We start from the raw sequence: 21,784 nt of genomic DNA, 5'->3' as shown, positions 1-21,784 counted from the left end.
TGAGAAAACATGATTAACACATTTTACTGTCTTGCTTTCCTTCTCAGGATGGATGATATGGTAGAGACCACAGACTTCTAGAATGTAAGCATCCTTGCCCTCATGTTGGTTTCTGGTTTTCCTTCATAAGCAGAATGAGTGGGACTAAATTTAGGAATGAGAATGTAGACTAACTAGGAAAAGGAAAAGAAACCAGAGAAAGATTGTCAGCATAGACAGAATTTTATCTAATCACTTCCATTTGAGACTAAGCGGAGCTGCAAATCTCACTGTGTGAAACCCAATTATTTACCAAAGTAATGTTTATTGGGAACGTGCTAAGAGCCAGGTCCTGCTCTTACTGTCAAAAGCAAATAGGAATGTAGAGCCTCAGTCTTCATGGAGCTAAAGGTAGAGACAGAGATACACTTGTTAATTTAACAGCTTTTTATTAGTAGTATTGTGTGCATCCATGTGATGAACATCAGGAGGGGAGAAGGTCAGCAGGTAGACATCAAAGGACAACTTTTGTGAGTCAGAGCTCTGCATCCACTGTTGATTCTGGGAATAGACCTTAGATTCTCAGGATTGAGTGGCAAGAACTTTTACCCAGTGAGATGTCTCACTGCTCTAACTATCCTTCTATCTATCTATCTATCTATCTATCTATCTATCTATCTATCTATCTATCTATTTATCTACCTTTCTATTTTAATTTCAATGTGATACATAAAAATTGTGGTTAACAGGAAAACAATCAGTTGCACACACCCTTAACTGAGTCAAGTGCTACCAGGAGCTATATGTATATGATGCATATACATATGTGTATTTGTATGTATATGATGTATATACTTATGTATATGATGTATATGTTTATGTATACATTGTATATATATTTATCTGTACATGTGTATGTTGTAAATGTGAATGTATATATGTATATTATGATTTTTATATGTTTATGAATGTGGTTGTATAGGATGTATAAGCACATGTATACAATGTATATTATCTATATTTGTATGCATGTACATATATGATATACATGATTTATAGGATGATATGATGTATATGATATATGTGATATATATATATGTGTATATGTGTACATATATAATGTATATGAATGATATATATGTGTGTGTTTATGTATCTGTATGTGTATTTATATGTATAGATGTGTAAATATCTATAATATTCATGTGTTCATTTATGTATACATAAATATCTAATATATGTATATTATAATAGAGAATGAAATGACTATGGATGCAACACTAGTTCTTTGTTCTGAGAAATGGAAGAATAGACAAAGTTAGATGTAGCTAGGATCAATGCACCTTGAACACACTAATGACTAGGCCTGGGGGCATCCTTGTGAGGGGAGAGTATTCTGGGTACTTCTGATTCATCCACTGATAGCTCTTTTGGAAGATGCTGCAAACTCTCCACTGTCATTTATCTACCTGCTCTGCCCAAAAATATTCTTTGATAATCTATAATTCTTTCTTTTCTGCTTAGCCACCACTTATTTCTTAAAGCTATTCTTCCAGAGGCATTCTTCAGTAGATACTATGTTCCTCTCTATGGATACAGCAGTGTATGTTGTCATGGTCTACATTGCCTCCAAATACCAATTACTGTCACACTCTTATCCTGCTCTTGAATGTCTTTGAAAGCCATTTTTTCTTTTCTTCCCCAAACCACCCACAAAGGCTGAAGACTAATCAAGAAGGAAGGTCAGTGGTTAATGAAAGCAGTAAGGAAGGCAATTGCAAGCATCTTTTTTTGTAGAGTTTATACTGCCCCCAGCAGCTCAAGGAGAAGGAAAACCATGAGACTGTTTTAGGCCTGCCTACTGTGGAAGACACCACAATTGCATATTAGGAATGCCATTACACACAAACACACGCACACACACACACACGGGGAGAGAGACAGAGAGAGAGAGAGAGAGAGAGAGAGAGAGAGAGAGAGAGAGAGAGAATTGTTCCCTCACTGTTATTTCACATTTTATAATTTCAAGATATTATAACTGTGGGAACAACCCTTGCCATTTTCTTTTTTTCTTTTTCTTTTTCTTTTCTTTTTGTTTCTTTTCTTTTCTTTTCTTTTCTTTTAGTTCCACTTCTGGGTTTTTTGGTAAGCAATAAGTCATAAATATAAAATTAATCATATACATATAAAAATGTATTCATATGTTTTCAGAATTAAATTCCATGGTTTTCAAATCAAATTCCATGGTTACAGTTTAGAGAATTTTACTAGCAACATGTATCAGGACTCCAGTGGCAGTTGCCATTCACTGTTTGTTTGTTTGTTTTCTGTTTGTTTTCTTTTCTTTTGTTTTTATGAGACCTTTCAGACAAAAGAACTGGTAGCTCCTCCTTCCCCTCCTTCCCCTCCCTCTCCTCCTCTTCACTCCCCCCCCCCAACCCCCTGCCCTGCCACCTCTCTTCCTTCTTCTGGGCTTTCATATGAGTTTACTTTTGCAACTCTAAGAAAAGGACAGCATTAAAGAACATCATCCTCACAGAAGCAAATATCCCCAGCACATTGTAATCTGCCCCCAAACCAAAGACTTAGCTGCCACAGTGCCTCTAGGCAGGTACTCACAGAGCCTGCTTCTCTCCCCAGTTCCTGGCCTTTTTCTTGTCAACATGAATGTGCATTTTATCTTCAAGAATTTGTTAGATCGGTTTTGTTTTGTTTTGTTTTGTTTTGTTTTGTTTTATTTTTACCTCCCACCCTTACTGTCTCAGCACTCTAGTCTACCTTGGCTCTGACCAAAACATAGGTGGAATGGCTTTCTGCCTGTGTACTTGACCCTCACTTGGGCTAAAGGACTTCAACGGCAAACTTCAGCTTCCATATCACTTCCTCTTCATTCTGTTGGGAATCATTCAGTGAGAGGTGTAAGCAGAGAGGGTTGATTAAAATCCTGACTTTACTACTCATTGGCTATTTCACTTAAATTGAAGAAATTAACCAAATGAAGCTTGTCTGTCAAATGAGGACAACACTCAGGAGCCATGAGGCTTCTGAGGAAATCTACCCTGATTAATCCTTGCTATAGATATTCTCACAGATATTCTCATGTTTCTATACCCAGCTTGATGGCTGTTTGCTTCAATATGCAAATTCAGGAGTCCTTGCAGTGGAGGTGGGATGAGTGTATTTTATATGCTAGGATACCAAAACAAATATTGACAATTAAATTAGTAAGTGTGTTGTTTATTAGCCCTATCTCTGCCAATATATCTAAATCCTCTTCTGTCCAGGAGATGATAGAACTGTCTCCTCAGCCCCTTGACGGTGGTGTAGGACATGGAACTTTTTTTTTTTTCTTTGTTGGGATGTGAGCAAATGGGACATATGTACTTTATGGTTAAAACTTTAAGAGCTAGTGTCAATTTGTCAATTTGACTGCATGCTCTCTCTCTCTGTGTCTCTCCCTCTCCCTCTCCCTCTCTCCCCTCTCTCTCTTTCCCACCCTCTCCCCTCCCTCCTCTCTCTCTCTCTCTCTCTCTCTCTCTCTCTATCTCTCTCTCTCCTCAGCTTCTGGGAATGTGCCAGACAGTGCCTGGATGTTCTATCAGTGTGTACTCTGGAAGGACACTGCACAGCAAAAGGAGATACACTCCAGCATGGGTGTGCCACTTGACCTGTGATGATCTTGACACACATGGTAGGAAGAGAACTGGATCTCCTTGACCTGGTATACACAGATCACAGTCCTTTATACTTACATATGAAACAAGTTTGTTTGATTTTCCTTCAGGTGCCATTAAGACTACTGAGCCTTCAGAGCTGGGGAGATGACTCAGCTGGTACTTGCTATACAAGCATGAGGGCCAGAATGTAAATCTTAGCCCCAACATAAAAGGCCATGTATAGCTATACAAACTTCTAACTCCATCACTGTGGGGAGGCAAAACAGAAGTAATAGCAGAGAATGATGTTTGACAGCCCAGCTCCAGCTCTGGTAAGAAATACCATCTCAAAAAGTATATGATATGGACTTATAGAGCGGAACACCCAATCTCCTTCTCTCGTCAGCATAAGTGCACGCACGTGCGCACACACACACACACATACACACCCCACCACCACCACCACCACACCAATCCATGAACTCCTGAGTAGCTGATAATAAGACAGCAGCTTCCAGGGTGAAGGTGGAATCCCACTGCTGAGTAGAAGGAAAGGAGAGAAACAATTTGAGAACAGCTTCTAGAAGCTAAGACTAACTTCAAACACACAGCTAGAAATTGTTTACCAATGTTTTGAGCAAATTTGAAGCAAATTTTTCTCACCTGATTCAACAGCACCTTTGATGCTAACTGACAGTGATTGTATCCTTGTGGGTCCTCACAGAGAATGCCTGATCTATAGAATCATAAACTATAAAGACGATGAGTTTTTCCACTGCTCCGCAACCTAGCACAGAAAGGCTCACACATAATTCAGATTTGTAGTGGGGACTGTGCCACTGCATGGTTTAGTCTCAGGCAGTGTATAAAAGAATTTACTTTTCCAAAGCCTAAAACAATGGCTGCCACATGGTATGTGCTTGTTAATCAAGTAGTGACAATAAGATTAATACAATGTCTTTAGCCATGTCTCTAACATGAAGTTAGTAAAACTTTTTTTAAATCATGGTATTATAATGATATATATATATATATATATATATATATATATATATATATATAATAAAAAAAGTGCCACAATTCTGGGGTGTTAAATATGATCACTCTTTTCTTCATTCTTTTTAAAGAATAAATCTATATATGTGCATATCATAAATATATGTATACATACATTATATAAAGATATATAATACATATCATACATATCATATATATGTATGTATATGTATAGAAAATGAAGGGGCACTTATATTTTAATTACTAAAAAGGCTTTCTTTGAACTCCCAAACAAGGTAGAGTCTTTCAATTATATCTGTTCAGTACACCTTCTAGTCTTCAAGAAACTTTTTCAACAACCAGTTAAATAACCATTCATGATTGAATTCTGCTTACTGAATCAGAGGACATAAATCACCTTTTTGTTGTTGTTGGTGGTTGTACTTGCTTTCTGGAAGACCGCAGGTCCTGATGTTCAGTAAGCACATGGAACGTGCAGTGCAAAACTCCAACAGAGGGTAATAAGCCAAGGGTTTTCAGTTTTGTCCTGTGATACAGATGAACTAATGGCTTCAAGGGATTTCAAGGAAAGGGACTGTTGGTATCCTGCTAGCAGAAGGTTAAGAGGATATCAATGTGTAGAGGAAGTCTAGTAATCAGAAATTAAGGGGGGGGGGGTCAGAGACAAACAAGGAATTTCATGTGACAACGCTTGCTTTCAGGTTGGACTGGTACAGTGTGCTATGGAGAACTGACCCAGAAGAGCTCCACAGTGGCCATGCTGATATTTCAGTAACACATAGATTGAGAAGTACAACCTATTCTCAGAGAAAAACATATGTTTATGGATCAAGACATCACATGTGAGTCTTGGGGAAGGAATTAATTTTAAGACTCCTAAGGCTCTGTATAACTACAGAATGATGGATTGACTGACTATGAAAGGACCCCCCTACACACACACACACACACACACACACACACACACACACACACAATTTCACATGCTAGCCTAGCTGGCAGTACTGTTTTGAGAGGTTCTGTACATTTTAGAAGGTAGGGCCCAACTGGAAGAGGAGGATCACTTGGAGTGGGTCTCTGGATTCTTTCTGTCCCGTTTCTGTCCATCTATCTACCATGAGGTAAGGGACCTTTGTTACTTGCTCCTACCTTCACCATATCCTGCCTCACCATTGGCCTAGAAGCAACAGAGCAAGGACTTTGGATGTACACACCTGAAACCAGAGGCCAAAACACAAACGTCTACCTTTTAAGTGGCTGTCAGTTAGTTGGTTATAGCCATGAAGAGTCTCTCTCTCTCTCTCTCTCTCTCTCTCTCTCTCTCTCTCTCTCTCTCTCTCTCTCACACACACACACACACACACACACAATCTTAGGTGCAGTTTCATCACTTAACATGTGATTATGGTTTGTCTGAACAAAAAGTTTCAGGGGTGGTGATAGTTGTATCTCTTTTTCAAAGATGAGAATGTGAAGCAGAAGTCCTCGGGGTTATAAAGCTAGGTCCAGGATCATAAGTCTAGTCAAATGGCCGAACATGGATGCCTGCGATGTGAGGCTTTCTTATTCTGCACTATTACCATGTAAGGTGGTGAAACTCACAGGTGGAAGTTTAGATTTGAGCCTCCTATATTGAAGCTGGGCTATCTTGACTAAGTTTATTAGCCTCTCCAGGTTTTAAAGTGTGCTTTTCTATCCATATATGCCATTAAAACTGCAGCCCCGTGCTTAATGACAGGTCTGTATGGGAATGATAGAAAGAATTCAACAGAGCACATTTCAGACACACTGCATAGCTTGTTGGCCTATGCCTCTTTGGTTATTGATATGGGCTCTAACTGACACATTGCATCTACCCATGGAGAGCTCAGACTTTGCCTAGCCGAGAGGGTCAGAGAAAAAGGGAGGTGAGAGAACAAAGTTTTGCTTGTCTTTCACTTCCTGAGCCTGTTTGCTTGCTGCTGAATGAGGATAATAGTGCTTCCCTTACAGGGTTTTTACAAAGATCAAATGAGATCACTTTCGTAAAAATGCTCTACAAATGTGATGAGAGAGCATGTCAGGCATTGTTATTCTTCCTGCTGTCTCATTCTACAGAATAAAAGCAGGAAGACTCTCAAAGCTGAAGCATTATTGGGAGGCAGATTTACGTTTCCAATGGCCCTCCTTGTCAAGCCTAAAAGTAGTTTCAGTCTGAATGAGTAGTGAAGCAATTTCAATTTCTCTTTAAATCAGAGATGTCAAAACCCTGTGATTTAGACTCCCGGGAAATACCACTAGAGCTCTCTGACTGGCTTCAATTCTAATCAAGTACTTGATGCTTAGCTGAGAGTGAGTCAGTGATGGCCTCGATCATGCCCAAGCCCCCACAGACAGGCAAGTCTGTGGTCTTCTATGGTCTCTGTGGCTTGAAGATCCAAATGAATTACCATTGCCCTCAAACCCTGTGTGGTCCAAACCCTACATGATCTTTATTTTTATATAACACATTTCATTTATTCTTTGAAATCTTCATAGATTTATATACAGTATGTTGATCACACCCCTCCACTGTCATCTGTCTTCTCTACAACTCACTCAAGTGACACCCATCAGCTTTTCGGAACTTCATATACTTCTTTTTATCCCCCTTGAGTTCAACAAGTGTCGTCCAGATGCTCATGGGTATAGAGCCATCTAATATTGCATGAGCAACCTATCGGCAGTCACATCACCAAAGGAAATGACTATTCCTTCCTCAGCAGCCATCAACTGCCAATAGCTTCTCTATCAAAGGTAGGGTCCTGTGTCCCCTCTTTAACCATGCAAGAACTCTATTTCCGGTTGTGAGACAGGTTTGAATGGCTGATCCATCTCTTCAGCCCTGCTTACTGAGGCTGTAACTAACACAATTATGAGTAGTTGAGGAGAGCTGCTGTGAATTCATATGTACACTACACTATATACAGAAGCCAACGTGTTAGGACTCCAACTATGTTCCTTGTCCTCCAACTGGTATTTGGAGGACATTTTAAAACTTCCTTCCACACTATTTCCTAAGCCTTGGATCTGAGAAGGTCAAAACATATACACAGCAGCAAATAGCAAACTCATAACTGTATCATTATGATAACGTTCACCTTCTTTGACTGTTACAGGGGAAGTCTGGGCATTGTGAAGATCGGCTATCTTTGCATTCAAGCAAGATAATAACGTATCACATTCTAAGTCTAGGTTTAGACTTAGGGTATATTATCACTTGATGTACTCAATTTGATACATGAAATTTGTTCTTTGTCATTTTCATGGTATACTAATGAGCGACATATTCTGCATGGGAGAATGCTGAAGCCTCCCTTTTACTCCTAGGAAACCAGAATTCAGATACCAGCTCTGTCATGGCATAAATATCAGAAAAACAAAAAATCTATTCAATTGAGTTCAACCTATTATCAAGCATAATTATTCCATAATGATACATAATGTGTCAAAATTATCTGAAATTATAAGTTACATGCTTAGTATGTGTTAAATAAGTGTCAGCCAACATATTTTATTTTATTTATACAGCACAAATGTATATAATATTATAAAATGAAACAACAATATATAGTAGGCATTATATACTGTTATAATTGTGAAGTTGTGAAGTCTATGATATATTATATGTATTTAAATGAATATTATCTGTTTCATTTTGTCCAGTCTTTGAAATCAGTGTAGTAAAAATGTCTTCACGAGGTTTATGGAATAGATGCATTTCTTCAAATTCTTCTCTTTCATTTATTTGCTTTATCTCTACGCAAGTCATTGAACTTTCATTAATAAAAATGGGAAATATAGTTCTAGTCTCACTGTGTACTGGGAAGATGAAATAATATGCAAATTAGTATTTAGCATGCTTGATAAGAAGTAGACATTTAATAAGTGTTGTTGTCAGCAGCTCTACCACCAATTTTCATGTTTTCATTGAACTAATAACAAAACTGACATGCAAGATACATATTTTAGCTGCATGTCATATTAAAAAAACTTTATTGCCCAAGGATTGTTCAAGAGCATTTATATGTATTACATAATATTATAGTTTGGATACAAATGATCCTCCAGCATATCATGTACTGAAGAATTGATAACTAGATTGCTGAATCGTAAGTATTTTGATTATTAATTCACTGATGTTTTCACAATTTGACAAAATTATAAGGAACTTCCAGAGGTAGGGCCTAGTTAGAGAAAGCATTGGGACATTTTTTGGGGGGACTATGTCTTGTCTTTGGTTCCTGTCCCTTCTATCTATCTATCTATCTATCTATCTATCTATCTATCTATCTATCTATCTATCTATCTCCTCTTACAACATACCCTCTCTGTCATAATGTTCTCTCTCACTGTAGATAAAAATACATCAAACTAGCTGACCATTGGTGAAATCTTGAAACCATAAGCCAAACTACTTTCATCCTTTAAATTCTTTCTCTGTATTTTTTTTATTATGATGATACAAAACAGTCAACTAAATACACCTGAATGCAGAGCTTAGACAGAGGTACCTAAGGTTCTAAAGTGACTTTTCTTCAACAAGGGCAACCAACATTCCTACAACTACTTAATGGACTTTATGCCATTCATGGACTATCATTTAATCCCTAGTTATCATTACATTGTCCTCTCTTCCAGATTTCCATAATGCTAATGACTCCATTCTGGCTATTATCCATGGGAATGAAGGAAAATAGCAAGTAGAGATGCACAGGCAGAAGCAAAACCAGGGAAGAATGATAAAGTTAATGCCATATGTGAGACACAGAAGTAAATCAATATTCTGAGTTCTAGACTGCCAAGAGAATCTCAAATTACTTCCATAATGATTTATTTGTTTCTTGTTACGTGGAAGATGTACACCCTTCTAGAGGCATGTTCATTGCATCTTGTAGTTTGAAGCATGGTAATAGATAAGAAACTAAATATGATCAGCAACAATGCAAGGATCCCAGAACCATGATTGTCATAGTCCTTAGGTAGAATGTGAAGAACGTGACTACTGTGTTTTTACAAGGGAAGTAAGAAAGACTAGAGACAGGTACACTTAGGACTGAGCTATACTTAATCCCCTGGAAATGGGCAAAGAAATACCTTGTTTAGAGTGTTGTTCTTATGTCAGTCAGGGCCAGAGCAGATGGCAATCCTTCACTCATCCTAGATTGATGCCTGGCTTGGTGGCCAAAACTGTTTTATGCTGAGGACACATAAAATTCAAACCAAACCAAATCAAATCCAGACAGTGAAGCTGAAGAGGACAACAGATAGAAACCTGCTTTCTAGCAAGACATGTAGTGCAGAAGGGGAAAGATCTCCACAGGCTTGTCCTCTATCCCACAGCACGAGTGGGTAATAGACACATAGAAACCTATGGAGGAAGAAGACATAGAAATATCTGTGGACTACCATGCCACCCATGGACTTGCCCTCTGACACAGGAGCCATAGACACCTGCTTGCTGCCATACCAGGCAACATGAAGAATATCGCTCAGGGGCCCCACCAGCCTGGTGGACAGCCTGCAGCAGGAGCCACCACAATATGTGAATATATGATGAACAGCTGAGAGAAAAAGAGAAGTGGAACAGGCTGAGCATCATGAAAAACGATGGAACTAGAGAATCAAGGGTAGAGAGGAGTGCCTTGTTGTACTTGACAGGTCTTACCTGGGGCCATGGTGAAGTCCAAGCCTGAGCTGCCACTGAGGACCATGGCTAGGTCTGAGGCTACCCCACATCAGGGGTTGCTGGTGTCTCTGTCCATAGCTTGTATTACCACTAGAGAACATGGGGATATCCCTGATCAAGCCAGCCACCAGTGACTACTTGGATGTACAGGTGCTATTCAAAACTGACCTAGCCTCCCATTGGCTGCAACACTTGGGGAAAATGGCATATACACCTTTCCCATGCAGCATACTGGAGTTGACCCTAGTAGCAGGAGTGTAGGTAAGCCAGCCCCAAGGGTGGGAGAGCTGACCCAATGTCACTCATCTGATGTTAGGTGCCACAGGAACAGAAGTAACACCCCACTACTACCTCTGGAAGCCAGGAAAGATGCCCACAGGGTCATGAGCAGGGGAGAGCTAGCCCTGCCCATCACTGGTTGTAGCATTTAAGAGAGTGAGCTCTGTATCTCATCTAGGCAACACAGTGAAGCTGGCCCTGATGGCAGACACTGGTGAATGGTGAGTAGGTATGAGAGCTTGAGAGCTGGCTTAGCCCCTCACAGGTTGCAGCACTTGGGAAAGTGGGCCTCTCACCTTGACTGGCTAACACAGTGGAACTGACTCTGGAAGCATGGGTCTGGGTGTGGGCCCCAAGCTCATGAGATCAGGAAAGCTGACCCTACCTTCTGCAAATGGTGGCATTTGTTGGCCTAGCCAGAACAGTGCTGGAGATCTTGCCCTGATGGTGAGGGTGAGGTAAAGCCAGCACCCTGACCAACTCTGGTATCACTCAGACCCAAATCCAGAGCTCTGAGTTGTCCCACCCCAAAATGTGTGTCATCTGTGAACTGTTGGGACACATGGAAAGGGCCAGTCCTGCTGATGCGAAGCTGTAGGATTTCCATGACATAGGGCAACAACAGGATGGGAGGTATTCCAGTGAAGGATCCAATACTGATGGGATCAAAAAAGCTGGAAATCTCAGACCAGACTACTGATTCATTACGATGAACGTTTACAAATGAAGATGTGTGGGCAGAGGAATCTACTGTGGGACACACAGTGACATATGACATTTTCCATAATGAAAAACAATTATATTTAAAATATAAACAAAGTATTAGAGACTATTATTTAAGCCATCCAATGTCATTTGCTGTAGAACGGAGGAATTTATTTAGATGATTTAGGCAAAGTACAGTGATAGACTGTATGCTTAGCATATGTAAGAACGTCAATGAACTCTCCAGCACCAAAACCAAAACAAGGTGAATTAAACTAATGCACAAAACATATTTCAATAAAATATCACAACAAACTAAAAAAATAAAATACCATAAACACCAAGATAAAGGTTATACCCCATGCATGCTAATTTGTATTTTATCCTGGAGGTTGCAAACAGACTGGTTCTCATACCAGTTTTCCTCGCTGATTATCCTGTGGCATAGAGTGAATCTCAGACATGAAACTTGTGGAGATGCACTCAGAAAACTGTTGCCATCTGTAGAAGCAAGAAGAGGGCAGGTGCCTGGAGCTAAATCAGTCAAGGTCAAGACAGAGGTTGTCTGAACAATATCAGATACCACTGCAGGTGGACAGCTAACTGTCTATGGATGACAAAGAGAAGAATGAAAAGAAGTCAAGGTTGACTTCCAGGCCCTGCCTTAGACAACAGGCAGATGGTCACTCCAAGTGAAGGGGCTCAGAAGGAAAAGATGGCTAAGATGTTTGACACCCACATGGAGATATGCCTCAGGAGCCACAGGCATAAATCTAGAACTGAGAAGTCCTGACCTTGATATGTTGATAATTAAGTATAAGTGGTAACTATTTGATAATCATAATACATGGCAAAAAGAATGATCTAGAAAGAGGCCAGAGATTTGTGAGAAAAGAGAATGTGGCATATACAAACGATATCGGAAAAGAGCTGTGTGAAAAGGAAGTGAGAGAATATGAACAAAGTCTGGTGAATCTGGAAGCAAAAGTCCCTAAAATGGGGACACAATCCAGCAATGCAGAAAGAAGACTGGTTCTCTATAAAGGCAAAACTTCCTATTGGAACAGAGCTTATAGAGGAATGCCGAGGTAGGTCCAGGACTATGTTACATGGTGATTGTTATGACAGAAAAGGATAAGGTACCACAGAGGCAGGTAGAGGTAACATGAGGTAAAAACTTCATATATCTTTCATTAAATAAGGTCTATATGGATGTACTAAGATTGAGAAGGAAAAAGAAAGAGAACTGCCTTAAACATATTGGCATAAAAGACATTCCTGAACAGAACACCAATAGCTCAGGCAATAAATTCAACAATTAATAAATGGGACCTCATGAAACTGAAAAGCTTCCTCAAGGCTAAAGACACCATCAATAGGACAAGACAGAAGCCTGAAGATGGAGAAAGATCTTCAGCTACTATATATCCAACAGAGGACTAATATCCAAAATAAATAAAGGACTCAAGAATTTAGAAACAAACAAACCAAATTAACCTGATTAAAAAGTGGAATACAGTGCTAAACAGAAGACTTTACAGAGGAGACTCTAATGGCCGAGAAGCACTTAAAGAAATGTTCAAGTCCGTAGTCACCTGGGAAATGCAAATCAAAATGACTCTGAGATTCCACCTTACACTTATCACAATGGCTAAGACCAAAAATTCAAGTGACATCACATGTTGGCGAAGATGTGGAGCAAGTGGAACAATCTGGCATTGATGGTGGGAGTGCCAAAAACCACTGTAGAAATCATTTTGGCAGCTTTTCAGAAAATTGGGAATATTTCTACCTTGAGACCCAGCTATACCCAGGATACAAGCTATATCCTGGGTATATAACAAAGGGTGCCATACTATACCAAAAGGACACTTGCTCAACTGTGTTCATAGCAGTGTTATTCATAATAGCCAGAGGCTGGAAACAGTCTAGATGCCCCTCAAGTGAAGAATGGATGCAGAAAATGTGGTTCACTTACACAATGGAATACTACTCAACTATTAAAAATAAGAACATCTTGAAAATTGCAGGCAAATGGATGGAACTACAAAATATTATCCTGAGAGAGATAATCCAGACACAAAAGGCATGCATGGTATGTATTCACTTATAAGTGGACATTAGCCCAAAAGTACTAGATAACCATGCTACAATTCACATACCCAAAGAAACTAAGTAAAAAGGCGAATCTAAGGGAAGATGTTTGAATCTCACTCAGAAAGGGAAATAAAATAAACTTTGGAGGTAGGTGGAGGGAGGGAACTAGGTGGGAGAGGGAGTGAGGAGGATAATGGGGATGGAGATGCAATATGAGGAAAGGGTGGGCAGGAGAGGGCTGAGAGAGAAAACACAAAGAGGTGGGGAGCATCTCTGGGGCATGCTGGAGACCTGGGACTGGGAAGGCTCCTGAGAGTCTATGGGGTGACATTAGCTGAAACTCCCCTAGTAGCTGGGGAGACTGAAGTGGCTACCTCCTGTAGCCAGGAGGGAGGGACTTCCAGGGGAGGGAGGATGACTTAACCCATCCATTAAACCTTAGACTCAAAATTTGTCCATCCTACAAGATGTGCAGGGATAAAAATGGAGCAGAAATAGAGGGAATAGCCAAGCAATGACTGGCCTAACTTTAGAACTATCCCAAGGAAGAGAGCCAACCACTGACACTGTTAATGATACTCTGCTATGCTTGAAGACAGGACTCTAGCATAACTGTCCTTTGAGAGGCTTTACACAGCAGCTGATGGAAACAAATACAGAGACTCTCAGTCAAACATCAGTTGGTGCTTGGGAGTCTTGTGGAAGAAGGGGGAATAGGTCTGAGGGATCGAGATGGGTCAAGCACACAATAAAAAGACCTACATATTCAAATAACCTTAGCCCATGGGGGCTCACAGAGACTGAACTACTAACCAAAGAGCATGCAAGGGGCTGGACCTAGGCCACCTACATATGTTGCAGATGTACAGTTTGGTCTTCATGTGGGTCACCTAATGATTAGACCAACAGCTGTCTCTAACTCTGTTGCTGGCCATTGAACCTGACTGGGCCTCAGTTGGAGAGTATGTGCTTAGCACTGCTGCAACTTGATATCCTAGGGCAGGGTGGTACCCACGGGGGTGGGAGACAGGCACTTTTCTTCTCTTAGAAGGGAATGAGTAATGTGGGTAGGGGTTTGTGAATCTGGGACTGAGATTGAAAGAGGGAGGGGGCTGCAATCAGAATGTAAAGTGAATGAGTGAATGAAGAAAGAAAGAAAGAAAGAAAGAAAGAAAGAAAGAAAGAAAGAAAGAAAGAAAGAAAGAAAGGAAGGAAGGAAGGAAGGAAGGAAGTAAAAGAAGGAGAAAAGGAAGGAAGGAGGAAGGGAGGGGAAGAAGGAAGCAAGCAAGCGTATGATGGTTAATATTGATTAATTATCAACCCATTAAGACCTAGAATAACCCATTAGGCAAGTCTCTGGATACACCTGTGACAGATTGTCTAGATTAGGTTAGCCTTTGAATATACCTATGTGGGATGATCTTGACTGGGCTGAAGTGAGAAGACGCACCCTGATTTTTAGAGAAGGCTTTGCTTTTTGGCTATTTGCCTGTTTTGCTGGAGAGTTCATCTGCTGTGCTCCCACTGCCCCCCACTATCCTGAGAACCCAGATTCTTTGGCTTGCAGAACTATGAGAAAGAGTTTCTTTTGCTGAAGTGCCTCAGTCCAGGGTGCTTTATAATGGCAATTTAAATGACCAGGGCAAATGGTAAAAATGAATGCAAGAAACTTCCTCAGGATCGTACAGTCAACCATCAACAGAACTCTGCTCCTGGGAAGCAGCGTCTTTGAGGCGCTAACACTTTTGAGTGAGTGAATGAATGAATGAACAGCTCTAGCTAATAGATAACTCTCTTGGAAGAAGTGTGTATCTGTTCAACATCTTGGGCTTCACCTTAGGAAATGTCTTCCTCACCTAACACTCATGGGTGGAGAAGTAGATCTTGAATTCTCAAATCCTGCTTTGGTTCCAAATAAATGTAGAAGGGATCCAGGATAGTAGTATAGAGGAACGGAACCTGATTCACCAGGACACCAATGAAGGACAAGGAAAAGCCCCATCCACTGAACAATCCACACTCTATTCTGTGCTGGATCATCTGGGTCCCTGTCTTGTCTGTCATCATGTATTGAAACTCCTTCCCATTCAGAGCCTTACCTGTCATGATATAATTATAACCCAATTCTTTAGTTATTATGATGTACCAGAGCCCAGAGCCTTGGGTGCTGTGTTAAAACCACAACCCAGAACATTAGTCATCCATAGCACAAGGACAATGTTTTGTACATACAAAGCTCTAAGTAGAGGCTAGGTATACTGATTATTATAAATTACTGTTAGAATGCTTTACAGTCAACTGTGGTTTTGTCTTACAGGAGCCCAAATGGATAGATTTCTCAAAGCGACAAGTAGAAATAGCAGAGTGAGGCTTTAACAGTCCCAGCATACCCTCTCTTGAACCAGCATCAGCCTTTCAGCCTCCAAACAGCCTAGAGGTGAAGAATAGTTTGCTTGTAACCATTTTCCACTTTCCACAGAGGGGTGGTGGTGGTGGTGGTGGTGGTGGTGGTGGTGGTGATGGTGGTGGTGGTGGTGGTGGTGGTGGTGGTGGTGGNGAGGGAGGGAGGGAGGGAGGGAGGGAGGGAGGAAGGAAGGAAGGAAGGAAGGAAGGAAGGAAGGAAGGAAGGAAGGAAAAATTTAATATTTGAGATAGAAGTATTCCAAGGCAATGTCCAAGTCCTGGTTGGGCTGAGAGGAAACAATTATCTGTCTAATCTCAGCATTTGGCAATGCTGGGGAAAGTATCTGGAGTGAGTCAGGTTTCCAGAACTGCCTTGACAATTCTATATTCCTGGTTTCAATAATTACTTTCTCCAGGACCCACCTGTATCATCCTCTGTGGTAGCCTTCTCAGCAATTGTTTTCATCTTCTTTGCAGAAGACCCACGCTGCCTTTGAAAGCACGCCTACGGAATATTTCAGAGGAAACCACAGGAGTATGAAGTTTGTTTTGTGTCAGTTAGTTAACACATTAAAGGATGGAATAAGGTTTAAAAGTAAAGCATTGCAGTGCACATCAATTCATTAATATGTTAAGGCTTAAAGCTTTCATTTAGGCAAAGGAGTTTTAATCACGTCAAATCCTTATCCTAGTCAGAAGATAATTCGGACACTATAAACATATTGGTTAAGTGTAAATGCATTGTACTTAATTTTCTCATCTGGAAAATCGAAGTTTTGAATGTTGAATGAACAACTAGAGTGCATTAAATGTGTTTGATAGCACTTGGTCGCACCTAAAGTGTTCTATAAAGACACTCTCAAGAGTGTTTTTATAGAAAAGGCTAAATGTTCATGTGAAATGCTTGAAAAAAAGTCTTTAAGTAAAAAGAAACACTATCTTTATCCTGGAGAAAGTGGAGTCACTACCAGCTTCAGAAACTGGTTTCCCAACTATTCTAGAAACTAGGTCATGAACTGGGGCACTGAAGAGGCAAATTACCATTCAGTGGTGAATTATGCAATGGACAAGAGTCATCAAACTGAGTGTCACAAAATAACAACAGAATATCGCCAGAAATAACATCTATTTGTTCTTATGCTTATTTTATTTGTTGTATTCTTTTTTAACTTTCATTTATGGAAATTCTTATTTGGGTATGAGTGGTGTGTGTGTGTGTGTGCGTGTGTGTGTGTGTGTGCATGTGTGTGTGTGTGGGTGTGGGTGTCTGTCTGTGTGTGTGCGTGTGGGTGTCTGTCTGTGTGTGTGCGTGTGTGTGCGTGTGTGTATGCGTGTGTGTATGTGTCTGTGTGCGTGTGTCTGTGTGTGTGTGTGTGCGTGTGTGTGTGNGTGTGTGTGTGTGTGCGTGTGTGTGTGGGGGGTGGGGGGGTGTCTGTGTGTGTGTGCGTGTGTGTGTGCGTGAGTGTGTATGTGTGTGTCTGTGTGTGTGTGTGTGTGCGTGTGTGGGGGGTGTCTCTGTGTGTGTGTGCGTGTGTGTGCATGTGTGTGTGTGTGCGTGAGTGTGTGCATGTGGGGGGGTGTCAGTGTGTGTGTGTGTGTGTGTGCGTGTGTATGTGTGTGTGTGTGATATACATGTGTGCAGATGTAGATAAGGATGCAGACACCTGTGGTGGTTGTAAGGAATGTTAGGTACCTTCCTATTTCATTCCTCACATTCCTGTCTGAGACAGTCTCTTTCTGAAACTAGAGCAAACATATCACCTAGGGGCCCTCAGATCCCACAGGCTCCATCTTCTGGTACTGAGATTCTGGGTGCACATGTGCCACCAGGGCCAATATGGGCAGATAGAATCAGAGTAATGGCACTGTTGAGTACTTTAGCTTGAATTCAATTCTTGGTTCCATCCTTCCTCGCTGAGTTATCTTAAACAGTGATTGACCTCAAAGGATAGATTCATTTTAGCAAGAACAGGAATGTATCAGTGCACTTAGGATACATAAAACTCTGCAACACATTTAGCAGAACATCTGGCACATGTGGAATACTCAGAATACGCTAGTCCTTCTTTCCAAACTGAAATTTTGCTGGGATAGCTAATTCTCTGCGCTTCATCTGTACGATGGAGCTAAAAACAGTTATTGCAGATGATTCTGGGAGAATCTACTGTTGTCATGTTTGCAAACTCAAACATAGAGCTCAGCATGTGATAAATCCCCAAATGTTCCTGCTTTCCTCATCTGCATTCGTCCTAACTTTGCTACTGAATAATCCTTATCTTTAAAGTGATATCCCCCAGCATGTGAGTTTAGATAATCATGTGCCCTCTAAGTTACTAAGAGTGGAGAAATGTGACAATTAAAGATGCTTTTTATCTGATGGATGTATTTGTAGAAATGTTCCGTAGGTGTGTTTTGTCTTATCTGTAATGGCAACATGAATCCCCTGATACAGAGGTGAAACTGAAAGATTGAGAAACCATTTACACTGCCAGTTTTGGGGCCTGCCTATGCATGTAAGTGAGAATCCAGATAAGAATGTCAAGACACAATGAATCAACATACCAATTACCTAGTTCTGCTCTCTTCTGAGTATTCATGTCACTCAAACCCTTCCCTGCACTGCTGAAGCCCCGTAAAGTACAGAACTGTTGGTACTGTGAGTCTTTGGTATTACATCCATTCATATCCCGTGGTCACGTGTCCTCAGTTCACCTGCCTAGCATCCAAGCTGGATACTGGTGGTTCAGCAGCTTCCAACTGCACTGATGCTTGTTAAGAACCCTGTTCCTGAGAGAATGCCCTAGTCATTTCCTCTTCATTTCCCCTTTCTTGCCTTCCAAATCCCTACTTCTTCATGTTTGAAGCAAAATGAAAGAGGGTAGTATTGGACTAGAAATGAATTTGAATCCTGGTTCTAACACAGAGTAGCTAAAATTACTTGTGTTCATGTCATCTAACTTTCCTTACCTACAAAATGAGAACTAATACATTTTTATCATATTTAGATGAGAAAATGATAAATGGGGATAATTCATGATTGCATGGCCCATAATCCTTTTCTCAAAAGGGAACTTTCTCTCACGAGGATTTTTACTTTACCTTCTGATACGTCTTCCAACTAAGACAGAATAATTACTTCTTTTATGTATGGCCCCAGTTGTAATCCTCACTTGTCCTGAGACAGAAAACACTGACTACTACACACTGTCTAGAAGAAAGAGGAAGCTTTTGAAGGTGACTGTGTCTCTCACTGGTGTACTCAGAGACATGGAATCACAGACATGGAAGGTCAGGCATAGAGTTGAAAGGCAAATAAATTAATACATGTGGTTACTTATTGTTGATATATAGAAGTAATAAACAATCCATCTGAAAAATTAAATATTGGCTGATTAAAATTCTGACGTAGACTCCAAATGATGTGTCAAGCTTCATTTTTCTACTACACAACATGACGAGTGAAGGAAAATGTGTGTCTCTCCAAATCATTTTCTTGTAGTCACTATTCAAGACAAGGGAACCATAATCCCTTTCATTTGTCTGTAACAATTCTCACTTCCAACTTAATTCACTGTAAGGGTGATTTTTTTTTCACTGGACACAATTACTTGGTACAATCCTTCAACTTATGATTTAAAAATACATATTGCAGCAAGTGTGATCAAACGGGCAAATGCTGTATCATATTTCTTTCCTGGTCATTTTTTCCTGAACAATTAATCCCCGTTTAATCAGGAACTGGTGACATTCAAAAGCATTCAGTTACATGAAAAGAACTCAAAGGTTAAAAAATGTTCATGTGTCCAATGATTCATTTCTTTGGTACTGACTAACTCTCATTGGTTAGATCAAAAAAAAAATTACTTACACAGCACATGATTTTATAGCTTTCTCTTTTATTCATCTGGTACAAGGATTGACTTTCAGGTACCCATCTTTCTAATGCCACTGTTTTTATACAATCTATCTCTCTTTTCCTTAAAGAATTCAACATAGTCTATAAAAATTCTTCATTTGGTAATTTTTCTGCATGTTTTGTAAAACATGAATGCATCTTTACTTACTTTCCCACCACAGTCTTTTCTTTCTTTTAATATTTTTGAACTACCTGAATAAAGAGCTCCCCAAAAACTTTCTCAGGAAAGCAGAACTCAAAATGAAAAGGTTGATCAAAGTACCCTCTTCTAAGATTATGGAAATTAATCAGAAATGGGTCTCTTTAGAAACATTATTATTATAATAGGGAAAACACGAGGTTGGATCAATGGCTCAACATTTGAAAGAGTAGTCCGCTATCACAGAGGACCTGAGTTTGGTTCCCAGTATTCATCCTGAGTGGCACACAACCACTGGTAACTCTAATACCAAGGAATTCGGTGTGTCTGTGAGTCCACGGACACTCACAAACATATTTACAAACCCACACAGAGACACGTACGTATGCACACTCTTCAAAATAAAAATACACCTTTAAAAATTAAAGAAAAGTTGCCGATAGACTTCAGTTAAAACCAATGAAAATGTACTCTTCTTGTCTGATGCATCCAGCCCCATTTCCTAAAAGAATGTCTGAACTCAGAGTTCACCTCCTATTTTCATAGAACTTATAACAGGGAATTACCCACAGGCAGTCAAAAATAGACAGACATACCCTAAAACCATAGTGTAATATGAGTCATTTCTGTACAATTTGATTCTCCTCCCTAACTTCCTACCAAAAAAAAAATAAAAACAAAAACAAAAACCTCTTAAGAGTCACCTGTGATTTCAAGATAGCGCAGAGATCAATCAGTCTCAATCACAGATCCTCCATTAGGATTCACCCACAGCAAGTGAAGTTCTTCAACAACTCACAGAAACTGACTTTTCTGAATGATGTTGAAAATCCCATGATCAAGGATGATCATTTGGAGAGGACACACTCACAGCTAAGTGTGACATATTGCTACTGTGGTCTTGCCTTTAGATGCAGAGACTATCTTCCTCTGTAGACCCACTTATTTTGTTTGCCACCCAGAATATTAGAAAAGCCTTGTCTATGCCCAGAGGCAACACCGAAGCCATGATACCCACAGATTATTCCTGTTCTATGACTTGGAGGTTCTCTCTGTTAGCCACAGCTCCAAAGCCTCTAGACTGCCCAGGGACTTTCACAGGGATCCAGAATATAATTTACACCAGTATACAGAAAGCCATGTTTGTAGATCCACCTAATATTAAGTCCCCCTTTTGTGAACCCTGTATCATGCTTTTATCCAACACTAACCCTATTGAGGAAGGTTCAAGAAGCAGTCCAGTATGCTCAGGGACAAGACTGGGTCTGTACTCATCTTACCTATAGAAAGGACCTCACAAACCACAGACTCTAAATAACCACCAAAGCCTCCCCAGGTGGTTGTGATCCCAGAGGCAAACTCATCCCCCCAGGGAAGTTCCTTCTCTGTTGAATTCACATCTAGAAAGTAGTGCCCCCAATGTAGGAGCTAGAGAAAGTACCCAAGAGCTGAAGGGGTCTGCATCCCTATAGGTGGAACAACAATATGAACTAACCAGTACCCCCAGAGCTCGTGTCTCTAGCTGCATATGTAGCAGAAGATGGCCTAGTTGGCCATCATTTCAAAGAGAGGACCCTTGGTCTAGCAAACTTTATATGCCCCAGTACAGGGCAACGCCAGGGCAAAGAAGTGGGAGTGAGTGGGTAGGGGAGCATGGCGGGGGCAGGGTATAGGGGACTTTTGGGATAGCATTTGAAATGGAAATGAAGAAAATATCTAATATTTTTTTTAAAAAAAGAAAGTAGAAGTTTTATTTAAATGTTATTATGGCCAGCAGTGAACAGGAATTTGCAAGCCTGAGAGAGTGACTAAAAAAATAGATGCCTGTCAGTCATGAAGACTAAATATAGTAAGACTATCTTTCAGAAATAAAGATAAAGATGTTT

General features: G+C 40.3%; 1 pseudogene; it reads right to left on the bottom strand.

Annotated features, from left to right (window-relative positions):
• LOC110310060 overlaps nucleotides 1–10,384 on the bottom strand; it is a 105,433-nt pseudogene extending 95,049 nt beyond the window's left edge.
• Nucleotides 10,385–21,784: the final 11,400 nt, after the last annotated feature.

The sequence above is a fragment of the Mus caroli genome, chromosome 15 (genome assembly GCF_900094665.2).
Source record: "Mus caroli chromosome 15, CAROLI_EIJ_v1.1, whole genome shotgun sequence".
Taxonomy (NCBI): Eukaryota; Metazoa; Chordata; class Mammalia; order Rodentia; family Muridae; genus Mus; species Mus caroli.
The sequence above is the reverse complement of the archived record's forward strand: the minus strand, read 5'-3'. Positions and strand labels throughout refer to the sequence as shown.